The sequence below is a fragment of the Tamandua tetradactyla genome, chromosome 7 (assembly GCF_023851605.1).
Source record: "Tamandua tetradactyla isolate mTamTet1 chromosome 7, mTamTet1.pri, whole genome shotgun sequence".
NCBI lineage: Eukaryota > Metazoa > Chordata > Mammalia > Pilosa > Myrmecophagidae > Tamandua > Tamandua tetradactyla.
The window spans coordinates 70,721,928-70,735,838 of record NC_135333.1 but is presented as its reverse complement, the minus strand read 5'-3'; positions in this window follow the sequence as shown (position 1 = coordinate 70,735,838).

Below are 13,911 nucleotides of genomic sequence, written 5' to 3'. Positions count from 1 at the left end.
AAATCTGTTTCTTCAATGTGTGAACAGGAGGGTTTTTATGTAGTCTGGTTGAGTAAGGTAGAATTTATTGCAAAGAGGCAACAGTGGGAGCATGCACAGGAGCCTCACATGCGAAATTATGCATTGTACATTAATAACATGGAGCGTAGGCTTATTCTGTAGGGGAGTTTTCCAAGGAAATGTTGCTTAAGTTTATAGTCAGTATAGAGTGCACATGCATAGGAGAGGGAAATTTCCAAGAATGGATTAGGGCCAGTTCTTGTTTGTTCTAGGCAGATTGTTAGGGGAGAATGAAGTAGTAAATTGTCATAACAAATCCCATGGTTTCAGTATAAGCAATAATCCAAAATAATTCATAATTATAACTTATTTCATGGAAAGTATGGCATTTCCAGTAAGGATTGCCATGTTATGGCAGGAAGGACATAATTACATCTTCAGGGAATCTATGAAATTGATCAAGAAAAGAATCAGGGGACAGCTGTACTTTCACCAGAATTTACTCAAACAGCTCACAATGAAACAGGTACTGAAGAGTGAAATGGAACTCACAGCAATGCACCAGACCTTCACTTGGAACCACTAGATTCCTTACTCTGACAGATCAGCAGGACAAATTCAGAGTTAAGAGTCTTGACTGCCAGAGGGCCAGGGAAATCAGATTTTGCATGAAAAGCAACATGATATTTGTGGCCACTTAATTTATAGGTTCAGATTCACAGACAATACAGACTTCAATGATATAAAAACAGATTTTATTAGGAAAGTAATTAAAAGAGCTTTCAAAACTAAGGCATAGTTACATCACCAGATAAGATAGCACCAATACCTGAAGAGAAGTGCTGGGAAGTCTCAGAAGCAGCATTCCAAGTCTCATTAGTAAAAATCCACAGCAAAGCATTCTTTTCCTGGATAAGATTCTGATGAGATGCTCTGTCTTTCTCATAAGATTCTCCTCTCCCCTTCTTCTATTCTTTTAAATGCTTGCATGCAGATTTTATAATATCTTTACCCAATAGTGGCCAGATTCCAATTAGCTTACATGACTAGGCCAAGCTGGGTTCTTTGGGAACTGGCTAGGGACTGAGAGGAGCTTTCTGGAACCTAGATATCTTTTACATATATTAATTATATATATATAATTAATTATTAATTATATATATATAATTAATAATTAATAAACAACATATAAACATGAATCTTCTTAATATACCAACATTCCGTACATGGTATACAATCAATGGCTCACAACATCATCACATAGTTGTATATTTATCACCATAATCATCTTTTAGTACATTTGCATCACTCCAGAAAAAGAAATAGAAAGAAAAGAAAAAACTCATACACAAAACACCCCTTACCCCTCCCTCTCACTGACCACTAGTATTACCATCTACTCACTATATTTTAACCTTTGTTCCCCCTATTATTTGTTTTTTTATCCATATCTTTTACTCATCTCTCCATACCCTAGATAGAGGGAGCATCAGACACAAGGTTTTCACAATCACACAGTACATTTTAAATGTTATATCTTCATACAATCATCTTCAAGAAACAATGGCCATCTCCTCTCAGCCAACAGGACAAGCAAACTCACTGCCCTTCCCCTCTCTAAGGGGGACATGACTCCCAGGGGTGTAAACCTTCCTGGCAACATGGGACAGAAAACCTAGATTGACCTGGGACTCAGCATCAAGAGATTAAGAAAACTTTCTTGACCAAAACGGGGAAGAGAGAAATGAGACAAAATAAAGTGTCAATGGCTGAGAGATTCCAAACAGAGTCGAGAGGTTATCCTGGAGGTTATTCTTACGCATTAAATACATATAACCTTTTCAGTTAAGGTGTAATGGAGAGGCTGGAGGGAACTGCCTGAAAATGTAAAGCTGTGTTCCAGTAGCCATGTTTCTTGAAAATGATTGTATAATGATATAGCTTTCACAATGTGACTGTGTGATTGTGAAAGCCTTGAGTCTGATGCTCCTTTTGTTTACCTTTTTGACAGATGAGTAAAACATATGGATTAAAAATAAATAATAGGGGGAACAAATGTTAAAATAAATTTAGTAGATTGAAATGTTAGTGATCAATGAAAGGGAGGGGTGAGGGGTATGGTATGTATGAATTTTTTTCTGTTTTCTTTTTATTTCTTTTTCCGAATTGATGCAAATGTTCTAAGAAATGATCATGATGATGAATATACAACTACGTAATCATATTGTGAATTACTGATTATATATGTAGAACGGAATGATCAAAAGTTAAGAATGTTTGCATTTGTTGTAGTTATATTTTTAAAAAAAATTTAAAAATCAATAAAAAAAGATTCTTTCTCTTTGACAACTGACATTCTGATTAGTAAGTGTCTTGGAGTACGTCTATTTGGGTCTATTCTCTTTGGGGTATGCGGCACTTCTTAGATCTGTAATTTTAAGTCTTTCATAAGGGTTGGAAAATTTCAGTGATAATTCCCTCCACTAGTTTTTCTCCTTCTTTTCCCTTCTGTTCTCCTTCTGGGACACCCACATCACATACATTCGTGTGCTTCACGTTGTCATCCAATGTCCTGAGTCACTGCTCGTATTTTTCCATCCTTTTTCCTGTATTTTCTTTTGCTTGTTGGATTTCAGATGTCCTGTCCCTGGAGGTTATTCTTATGCATTATGTAGATATCCGTTTTTAGTTTATGCTGTATTGGAATGGCTGAGGGGAAGTACCTGAAACTACTGAACTGTGTTCCAACCTTGAATCTTGAAGATTGTATTATCATTAGCTTTTACAATATGATTGTGTGACTGAAAACCTTGTGTCGGGTGTTCCTTTTATCCCGGGTATGGACAGATGAGTTAAAAAAATGGATAAAAATTAAATAAATAATAGTGGGGACAAAGGGTAAAATAAACTGGGTAGATGGAAATACTAGTGGTCAGTGAGGGGAAAGGGTAAGGGGTATGGTATGTATGAGTTTTTTCTTTTTCTGGAGTGATGCAAATGTTCTAAAAACTGATCATGGTGATGAATACACAACTGTGTGATGATATTGTGAGCCACTGATTGTACACCATGTATAGAATGTATGTATGTGAACATTTAAAAAAAAAAAGCAAAATGGCTTTGCTTGGGCACATAACTGTTTCAAGACAGCACAGATTGTATTAAGATTTTAAAAAAGAAAAAAATTACATAGGTTCTAGACCCATTTGAGGGGGTGATGCCATAGAACCACCTCTAGAGAAATATTCATAAATATATTTACACAAAATTTTTTATATAGATGCCGTAGAAAAATTTGGTGGTTCTTCAAAAATTTAAACATAATGTTATTCAGTCATTCAATTCCTAGTCATATACCCCAAAGAATTGAAAACCCGTTCACACAAAAAACTTGTAAATAAATGTTTATAGCAGCATTATTCATAATATGTCCATCAACTGATACATGATAAACAAAATGTGCTATAGTCGCACAATAGAATATTTCTTGGCCATAAAAAGAAATGCAGTGTACTACATTTATATGCTACAACATGGATGAACCTTGAAAACATTAAGTGAAAGAAAGAAGACATAAAAGGCCACACTTTGTAGGGCTTCATTAATATGAAATCTCCAGAATAGGCAAATTCACAGACTAAAAGTACATTAGTGGCTACCAGGGGTTGGGGGATGGGAGAAAAAGAGAAGGACCGCTAAAGTGTTTGGGGTTTCTTTTTGGGTTGATGAAAATATTCTGAAATTAGTGGTGATGGTTGCACAACATTGTGAATATATTAAAAACAACTGAATGGTACAGTTTAACGTGGTGAAAATAGCGAATTTTAGGTTGTGAATTTTATCTCAATTTTAGAAAGCAAAATAAAAAGTTCGCATGCCATATTTTTATTGTAAATACACTCCCTTTAAAAAGAAAACAATCTTTATAACGAATACTTCCGCAGTCTCAATTTTTATGCAAAAAATTCAATGCCTTAAGAAATAAAATGTAAATGCTTTATATATACAATTAAGACAAAATAAATTTGTCTTCTGAAATGCAAATCTTAATGAGATTGCAATCAGTTATTTTATTTCTTACAAAGTGGAAGCTGCCAATATTTGATATCACAGCATGCATGTCACCTTTGACACCCAATTGATATTTACTGTTCATTTTAATGACAAACCCAGAGCCTCAAATTGCGGGAGAAGAGATTTCCCAGAGGTTGAGTTACAATGTGATGGTGTACTCGTATGAAAATCACCAGGATTATCTTGGAGTTGAGTTTCCTTTTTTTGGTTTATTTATTTATTTATAGTTATCTTATTTTGTTTTGGTTTGGTTTTTTTAATTTTTTAATTTTTGTGGGGGTTTTTTTGTCTTTCATTTATTTTTATTACCTATTATTTTGTTGTATGAAATACACAAGGTAATTTATAAAGGCTACAAAATACATGTTCTGGATATTTTCTGTTCGTCCTTCAAGCTCTCTTCCCCGACATTCCTCACCCAGCTCTGTGTCCTGAGAAGAAAATCTTTTATGGCCTGCAACAACAACTTCCCCTATCCGGATTGTGTTTGGCTAAAAGGAGGGGCTGCTGTGTAATTACAGAGATGGAGAAGTGCTTAGGGCACTTATTTCCTTGCTTCCTGTGATGTGATGGTAAATGCTTAACATCCATGGTCAGTGAGAGCCGATAGACCTCCAGCCTTTGTATCTGCTCTGCAAACCAGAAGAAATAGGAAAGATAAAGGGACAAACGGGTATACAGCTCTTTCCTTTTTTTTTTTTTTTAAACCTTCTATTTTGAGATGATTGTAGATTCATATACTAGTTTCCTGGACTGTTGTAACAAACTTCCACAAACTTGGTGACTTAACACAATAAAAATTTATTTTCTCACAGGGCTGGAGGATAGAAGTCTGAAATCAAGGTTTAGCAGGGTAAAGCTCCTCCTGAAGGCTCTGGGAAAGAAGGCTTTCTTGCCTCTCCTTAGCTCGAGTGGTTGCCAGCAGTCCTTGAGGTTTCTTGGCTTCTAGAAGCATCAGTTCAGCCTCTGCCTCCATCTACACATGGTCTTCTCCTCTGTGTCTGTCTCATATCCAGATTTCCTTCTTAGAAGGACACCTTTCCTATTGGATTAGGTCCGCCCTAATCCATGACCTCATCTTAATTTGATAACATCTGCAAAGACCCTTTTTTCCAAATAAGGCCACTGTCGTAAGTACTTGGAGTTAGGACTTCAACATATCTTTTTAGGGGACACAATTCAACCCACAACAATTTGCAAGCAGTTATAAGAAATCATACAGGGCGGGAGGAGCGGCAGAGGCCTGCAGTCCAGCTTCTCGAAGGCTCTCGGTGCCCCACAGTTCACACAATCCCGCATGCTCCCGCTCCGCCGCCAAAATGCCCAAGAGGAAGGTCAGCTCTGCCAAGCTGGAGAGACTGTCAGCTAAACCTGCTCCTGCGAAAGTGGAAATGAAGCAAAGAAAGGCGACGGGAAAGGATAAGTCTTCAGACAAAAAAAGTGCAACCTAAAGGGAAAAGGGGAGCAAAGGGAAAACAAGCTGAAGCGGCTAACCAAGAAACTAAAGATATACCTGCAGAAAATGGAGAAACTAAAAATGAGAGTCCAGCCTCTGACGAAGCAGGAGAGAAAGAAGCCAGGTCTGATTAATATCATATACCATGTTTTATCAGTGGTCCCTATTTTTCCCTTCTTGTACAATCCAGAGGAATATTTTTATCAACTATTCTGTAAATGCAAGCTTTTTAGTAGCTCTAGAAGAAACATTTTTAGGGAGGAGATTGAAATCTCACCTCATCCCATTTTTTTAAGTGTAAATGTTTTTTTTTTTTAAGAGGGGAAATCATTGCTGGTTTTTTATTTTTTAAATACAACCAGGAAAGAGTGGGATATTGACTTGGAAGTCTTTGACTGTCGTGGATGTCAACTTAACATTCCATAGGATGGTGGGTAGCCGTTTTTATACCCAATTACAACATATGCTAAATGAAGATTTGGAGTCACAGTCATGCATTTAGTACGCGTTGAGCATTTTAAATTACTTCTGTTCCCATATTTTTTAGTAGAATTGCTTCTTAAAACTGTTCCCTAATCTTGGCTCTCCCTGTCAGAACTGTGTGCATGCTGTAACATCCTTGGTCGTGGTAGTCCAGTTTGCCTAATAACTTCGTCATATGCTGGGAAAGGTTGGAAATGTGTGTGGTGTGTATGATACTAAATTGTGAATTAGTGGGACTTAATGATGTAACGACTTATCAACATTTGAAGAGAGTGGTACTTGATAATCTTCATAGCGTAAACTTGCCCCCAAATTTTAAGCTGGAAAGTCACTGGAATAATTTTAGAAAAGAATTACAACTACATGGCTTTTTAGATTTTCGGTACGTACATTAAGAATTGTATACAAATTGTTCATAAGGTCTATGCGCATCTTCAGAACAACCAATAAAATCTCAATATGGAAAATAATAATAATAATACAAAGTGAGACTTAGATTTTTTACCCAGTTTCCCTCAGTGGCAATATCTTACAAAACTATAGCACAATATCACAAGCAGGACATTCAAACTAACGCAGTCTACACAGAGGAATCTCCATCACCCCAGGCTCTCTCAGGTTGTCCTTTCATAGCCACAGCCACTTCCCTCCTACCTCTACCCCCTCTTTAACTCCACATCTATAATCTTGCCATTTCAAAAATGTTGTCCAAATGGAATTTATACACTCTATAACCTTTTCATAACTTTCTTCTAGAGTAACACTATTTTATAAATTTTTTGAAGGGAAAGTATTTTTCTACACAAAGATTTATATTTAAACTTTTAAAACCCAGGGTGGGCCACGGTGGCTCAGCAGGCAGAGTTCTTGCCTGCCAGGCTGGATAACCGGGTTCGATTCCCACTGCCTGCCCATAAAAAAAAAAAAGTAAAATTTATTAAAAAAAAAAAAGATAAACTTTTAATATCCTCACAATTTAAACATGTCAAAATTATATAGATTCATTAAAAATGAATCGCTAAAACTCCAAAAAGTCAATAAAATAATAAATCAAAGGTTGAACAGATACAACTTAAGAGAATGTAATGGAGATAGAGGGGTTGGGATAGTTGCCTTTTGCTATTGTATCGAGATACTATAACACGGTAGCTCTTTTCACCTGATAGGATTTTTACTTTCTTCCTTATTCCTTTTATATTTCTCAAATTTTCTACCATGAAAATTAAATACATTTATAGGAAGGGGAATGCAAACTTTATGTTAAAAGATTATCATTGTAAGTCTGACATGAGTCCCACTAGGTTAAAACCAAGGGGTCAGTAGGGGTGAGCTCTTTTCTGGAGGCCCCAGGTGGGGGTCAGTTTCCTGCTCATCAGGTTGTTAACAGAGTTCAATTCCTTGTGACTGCTGGGCTGGCACATCCCTTCTTTGCTGGATGGCAGCTGGGGGCCCTCCCCGCTTCTAAAGACCATCCATAATACCTGGCTCATGATGCCTTCCTCCATCTTCAAAGCCAGCAACTGTGTGTCAAGCCCATCTCACTCTTCAAATCTTTTCTCTTTCTCTTGTCTTATTTCCAAGAAAGGCAGGAAAGGTTCTCAACTATAAGAACTCATGTGGGTCAGTTTGGCCCAAGAGAAAATTCAGATGATGCAGATAAATCTCCCCATCTCACCACCTGTACCCTTAATCAAACAAACACTGAGCCACAAATGCCACTTGCTCAGTCCTCCATCTAGGAGGATTCTGATTAAACAGCCGCAGCTCTGTCATACTAAGATGTGAAGGTTGACTTGTTGTCCCTCCTTCCTAACAGCAGAGGGAACCATTGCGACATGTATGACGTGCTACAGGAAAAATGTGGTCAGTTCCAGCTTTTTCTGTATTAAATTTAAAAGCCAAATAAGCATGGTGACAGAAAATAGATTGGAGGATGCCAAAGGCTGGAAGGAGGGGGAATGAAGAGTTATTGCTTGGTGGATGCAGAGTTTGGTCTGATGAAAGGGTTTTGGTATTGGGATGGTGATGATAGCGACACAATACAATGAATGTGGTTAATACCACTGAATTGTACACTTAAAAATGTTTAAAATGATGCATTTATGTTTTATATATGTTACCGCTATAAAATTAGGAGGAAAAAAGACAAGTTGGGATCCTTTGTACTTGCTTGCAGTAAGCAAATTTCCCTACTCTAATGTATCTAACCTGGTAGGACGTTTAAATCCGGAGTAGGTCTCAGACCCAAGAAAGCTGGAGTAGGTTGTGATATTGCAGAGAACAGGGACTTTTAGCATTTGAGAGTCACACACAGAGAGTGCCTGGAGACCGTCTCTCACTCTTATCCCAGGGAAGCAGGAGCCTATTTACCAGGGAGCTGTGAGTGCCTAAAGGGGGAAGGAAGTCAGCAGACAGGCTTGAATGGCTGGATAAAAAGAACAATTTTAATAAAATGAGATATTCCTAAAAACACCACTTACCCTCACAAGTACTATAAACCATCCTTGGGGTGGGCTACGAATTACAAATTGCCACAGATGGTACTCCTGAAAACCCTAAAGAAAACCCAGGGTTCTATCTAAGACTCTATAAAAGTTTTATTTATTGAGTTTATTTCGCAGAAACTTAAAACCTCCAGATTGTTCCTATGCCAGATAAGCCCTGAAACTTAGAGTCACTAGTCTCTCCCATAACATCAACCGTTGCATTCTCCTACCCCATAATGTCAACACGCCTTTTCAACAAGAAGATGTTAAAATGGTCATTGCCCAAATATCCTTGAAGAGATATTTCTTGAGACAATGATCAAATGAGAGGGAGGAGTTGTAACAGAGAAGTTAGAATTTAAAAATGATTGTGACTACTGAATCACTGAATAATGAATATTTCACTGAATAATGGATATTTCTTTTTAGTTTCTAGTGTATTAGAATACCCAGAAGGAAACAGCTAAAATTGTGAAACTGTAACCCATATTATAATTTGAAATTTGCTCTATAAGTACTTGTTAAACTGTACTTTGAAACTGACCACTTTTCTGTATATATGTTATTTTTCACAATAAAAATGTTTTTTAAAGAAATATTTACTTTGTTTGAATTGGGTAAGAATTTGAGGCATACATGCAAGGGACATATCACTTTTGCTTTAAATAAACCACATTATCATTTCACTCATTACTAATATAATAGTGGTATATGATCTGATTATAGGAACATCCTCCCCCATTGCCCCCCACCCCCACTAATGATAAAAGAAAAGTTGTGGCAGTGTGTGTTAGTCATAGTTCTCTGGCACTATATGTCTAGAAACACAATATTCACAGCACTTTTTCTTTCTTTTTTAATTAATTTTTAAATTTAAAAAAATATATAACAACAAACACAAATATTCTTAACATGATCATTCCATTCTACATATATAATCAGTAATTCACAATATCATCACATAGTTGCATATTCATCATCATGATCATTTCTTAGAATATTTTTTATAGCACTTTTTAAAAAAGAATATGTATGTGTTATTTTTCACAATAAAGAAACAAAAAGTTGACTGTGATAATAAAAAAATTTTTATTCCTTCTAGCCTCCAATGCTCTGGAGCAGCTAGCAGGAAAAATGTGAGATGATGGAATTGTGGCCGATAATGGAATCTGTCCTGTAACTACTTGTTGAAGCGTGCTTTGAAAACTATTGCTTTTTTCTTTCTTTGCTTTGTATATATGTTATATTATAGAAAAAAAAAAAAGAATGTAGAGTTTTTGGCATTGAGTGCTTTCTGGTGGTGACTCTTGAGAAGTTAAAAACATCTTTTAGATGGCCTTTCCATCTTGGGGCAAGAACTGTTTTGGTGCCTATTATACAAATATGAAAATTGAGTCTTAAAGAAACTACGTTTTGACTTAAGTCACACAGCTGATAAGAGAAGAAACTAAAACTAGATCTTACTGTTTTAATGTTATGCTGTGCACTTATGAAATACCAATTTCAAAAATGCATTTTTGAAAGTCAGGAGATGGCATGTGCCAGAGATATCTGGTACAGATTAGAAACATGCTGAAGCTGCCAGGTCTTATCTCATCTGTTCCTGTATTCTCAGGCTTAGCCAACAATCCTCTTCCTCAAAAATTAAGAGGAGTTGTCCAGGTTTTTGCTGCCATTTTCTACAAGTTAGAAAATGCATATACATTTTCTAATTGGGGCACACAAGAGAGAAGCAACTTACAGTGTTAAAAACATGATCTGAATGAAAGAGAGAAGGAGAACTATAAAGGGGATCAGAATTCCAGCCAAGGTCAGGTGTGAGATGAGTCAGGAAAGTAATATTTAATACCATTAGATCAGGAGTTTTCAAGTAGCAGCAATATTGCCCCTGAGGGGACATTTGGCAATGTCTGGTGACTTTATGGGTTGTCACTACCAGAGGAGGGGATACAACTTGCGTCTACTAGAGGACCAGGACTAGGATGAAACAAATAGAGCAGGAGCAAAATGTAAGGAGGGATGAATACTAAAATCTCAGTAATCAAGTTAATGTACTCTTTTTAGAAATCAAAATTAATGTAAGAAAAATAATCTATGATGAACAAAATATCATAATTTTTTGTGAGACAGAATTGGTAACAGTGCTCAGTGGAACTATCTTGAAGACTGAGACAGAAGGAAAAATGTGGAATATTGAGCCTGTCTTTATCTGACAAGTTTAAATCAATCAAGTTCGCAAACAGTTAAATGTTGCAGGGAGGGGGCCATCTTTAATGCATAAATGTGAAATTTAATTGAGCATTAATTGAAGAACAAGTGAGTGTTTTAAATTTTACCACCAATAGTGTTAGGGTTATAATATATTAAGATTTTTCTGAGCTTAAAATTTAAAAAAATCAGTGTTGAAGATTTACAACATACAATAAATTAATTTAAATACAAGTTAGTATAAATCCCTTTAACACTAAAAGCTCCTCTGCCATTAAAAACCAAAGGGAATGACCTGAATAGGTTTGAGACTTTTTCTAACTGGCTGAGGAGTCCTGGCATATGTACCTATAAATGTGCATGTACCTTCAAAAGGAACAGGTACCTAACAGATGATGGAAACAGCGGTGGGCTGGGGTTGCATACTGGTCCACGTCATAGCCTATTCCTTTCTGGGTTTGCCCCTCTGCAAGTTGAACAGCTGGACCTCAAATGCAGGCAAGAGGGTGGGATACTAATTCCTGTGATGTGAGGAAGATGCTCACAGCACAGCCTGCATTCCACTCCTGGGCTCTGCCAATTTAGGAAATAATATTCACATTGAAGATACGTCAACTTCAAAAGAAAGAAAAAATATGTATATGAAACTAAAGCAAAACAGAAAAAGGCCAGTAGCTCAAGGAATGAGATACCAAGACAAGTTTAATGGTGAGTTTTGGTATAATTGGTATTTCTTTTCCAAGGGCAGTTCCCCTGATCTGGATCATTTAACTCAGCCAAAATAGTTGGTCTCCAAAAGCAAAGCCTTCATGACTAGATTGATGATTAACCATTTCACCCAGAATATGCTTTATTTGAGGTTTTAATAGATATAAAATGTAAGAATGTTGTTATGAAAATAGGAATGGAGTATTATTGAGGTTCTTAATGTAAGATAGAGTGAGAAATGGAACTGAGAGAGGATCTAGACTCTGTTGGACTCAATACTCACTCTGGAAAAAAAAATAATAGCACAAAGAAAATAATAATATTAAAGTCATTTAATTTGTTTTGGTGTAAGATTACCAATTAATTTTGTAATCACTATGTTATTGTGCTGTTACTTTTAAAGATTTTAAAACATTTTAAATAACCTGATTAAAAAAAATAAACTGTCCAATTCATAAAAACTGGATTAACTACTGTGCTGGCTTGAAAGGATTTATGTACCCTAGAAAAGCCATGTTTTAATCCTAATTAACCTTGTGAGAGCCACTGTTTCTTCTACTCCCTATTCAGTACTATGGGTTGGAAGCTTGATTAGATTATCTCCGTGGAGATGTGACTCAATTGTTGGTATTAAACGTGATTAGACGGAGACATGTCTCCACCCATTCTACATGGGTCTTGATTAGTTTACTGGATTCCAAAAAAGAGGAGACATTTTGGAGAGAGTTCCTTTTGAGAACAAGGAGGGAGGTTCTGAGAGAACGGAGAATGAGAATGACCCAGCCATGAGAAGCAGAGAGTCCACCAGCCAGCAACTGTTAGAGATGAAGAAGGAGAACACGTCTGGGGAAGCTTCATGAAGCAAGAGGCCTAGAGAGGAAGTTAGTAGATGACGCCGTGTTTGCTATGCACCTTTCTAGTTGAGAGAGAAACTCTGAACTTCATTGGCCTTCTTGAATCAATCTTTCCCTGGATACCTTAGATTGGACATTTCTATAGACTTGTTTTAATTTGGACAATTTCACAGCCTTATACCTGTAAACTAGAAATTTATTAAATTCCCCCTTTTAAAAGCCATTTCATTTTTGGTATATTGAATTCTGACAGCTAGCAAACTAGAACTACCAAGGAAGTTTAATTTATTATAGTAAAACTTTCAAGTTTCTTAAAATTATAAATATTTTATAAATACTTAGAGAAATATGAATGGTTCAAAGATCCCTAAGATGATCAATCTCTTTAGCATGTTTGAGAATCTAGGCCAAAAAAAAAAGCAAAGTGAGAAACAAACCAAAACTATCTAAAAAATTCATCCCTGGACTTAAACAAAGAATAAAACAAAAATTGTGCTAAATCTCTATGGTTTTTTTAATGTTTGTTTGTTTGTTTATCTTTTTAAAAATTTTTTTATTGTGAAATATAACATATATTTAAAACAATACATTTCTAAGTACCTTTTGTTTTTTAGGTGTATGGTCCAGGAATCAAACCTGGGTCTCCTGCATGAAAGGCGAGCATTCTACCACTGAACCACACGTGCACCCTGTAAGTACATTTTAACAAGTAGTTATAGAACAGATTTTTAACTTTGGTAGGGATTACAAGTTCCTGATTTTTAATTTTTTCTTCTAGCTACTCCATGACACTGGAGACCAACAGAAATATCAATATAATGATTCAGCAGTCAGTCATACTCATTAATTAAATTCTATCTTCTCTATTATACTCCTCCTTTTCTTTAACTAACATATATACATAACAGCAATAAATTTCAATTAGTTGTAGATCAGATTTCAGAGTTTGGTATGGGTTATAATTCCACAACCTTTATGTTTTGCATATATTTCATAAAAGAAAAATAATTACAGGATAAAAAATATACAAATATGAGATTTATGGTTGAGTCCTATTTTGGATGCAGAACATACAATGGACTCAGAATGATGTTAAATGTAGGTGAAAGAAAATATATGTACTTCCATATAATAATCATAATAATATCCACACAACAACAATAATGGCTGACATCTATTAGGTGTGTCCCAGGCACTCACTCTGACTCCTTGGCATATGATGAACCTTTTGTGTCTCATGGAAGACTGATTGTCTCCATCTTCAACATGGGGAAACTAACCCTCAAAGACAGTGGTGAGTGACATGCTGAACCAAATTATATAACAGTAAAGATGGAGTCTTGTGGATCAATGCTGTTAGTATGTTAAGAAAAAAATTTAAATATTGGTGACAATTATTTGCTTGGCTATTATCATAGTGCAAATAAATGCTATTTATGTTATATTGCTATAAAGACTGGCAAGAAGCTCTTGTGCTACTGTTAAATAAATAAAACATATGATTAAATGAAGTTAGTTGTAAAAACGTAGTTATGTTGACATTAATTCATATGAAAACACTTTTAATCTTGTAATTCTGTTTTAGAAGTATATAATGAATTTCTCCCCTTACTGGCAATCTTGGCTTCTGGGATTTCACAAA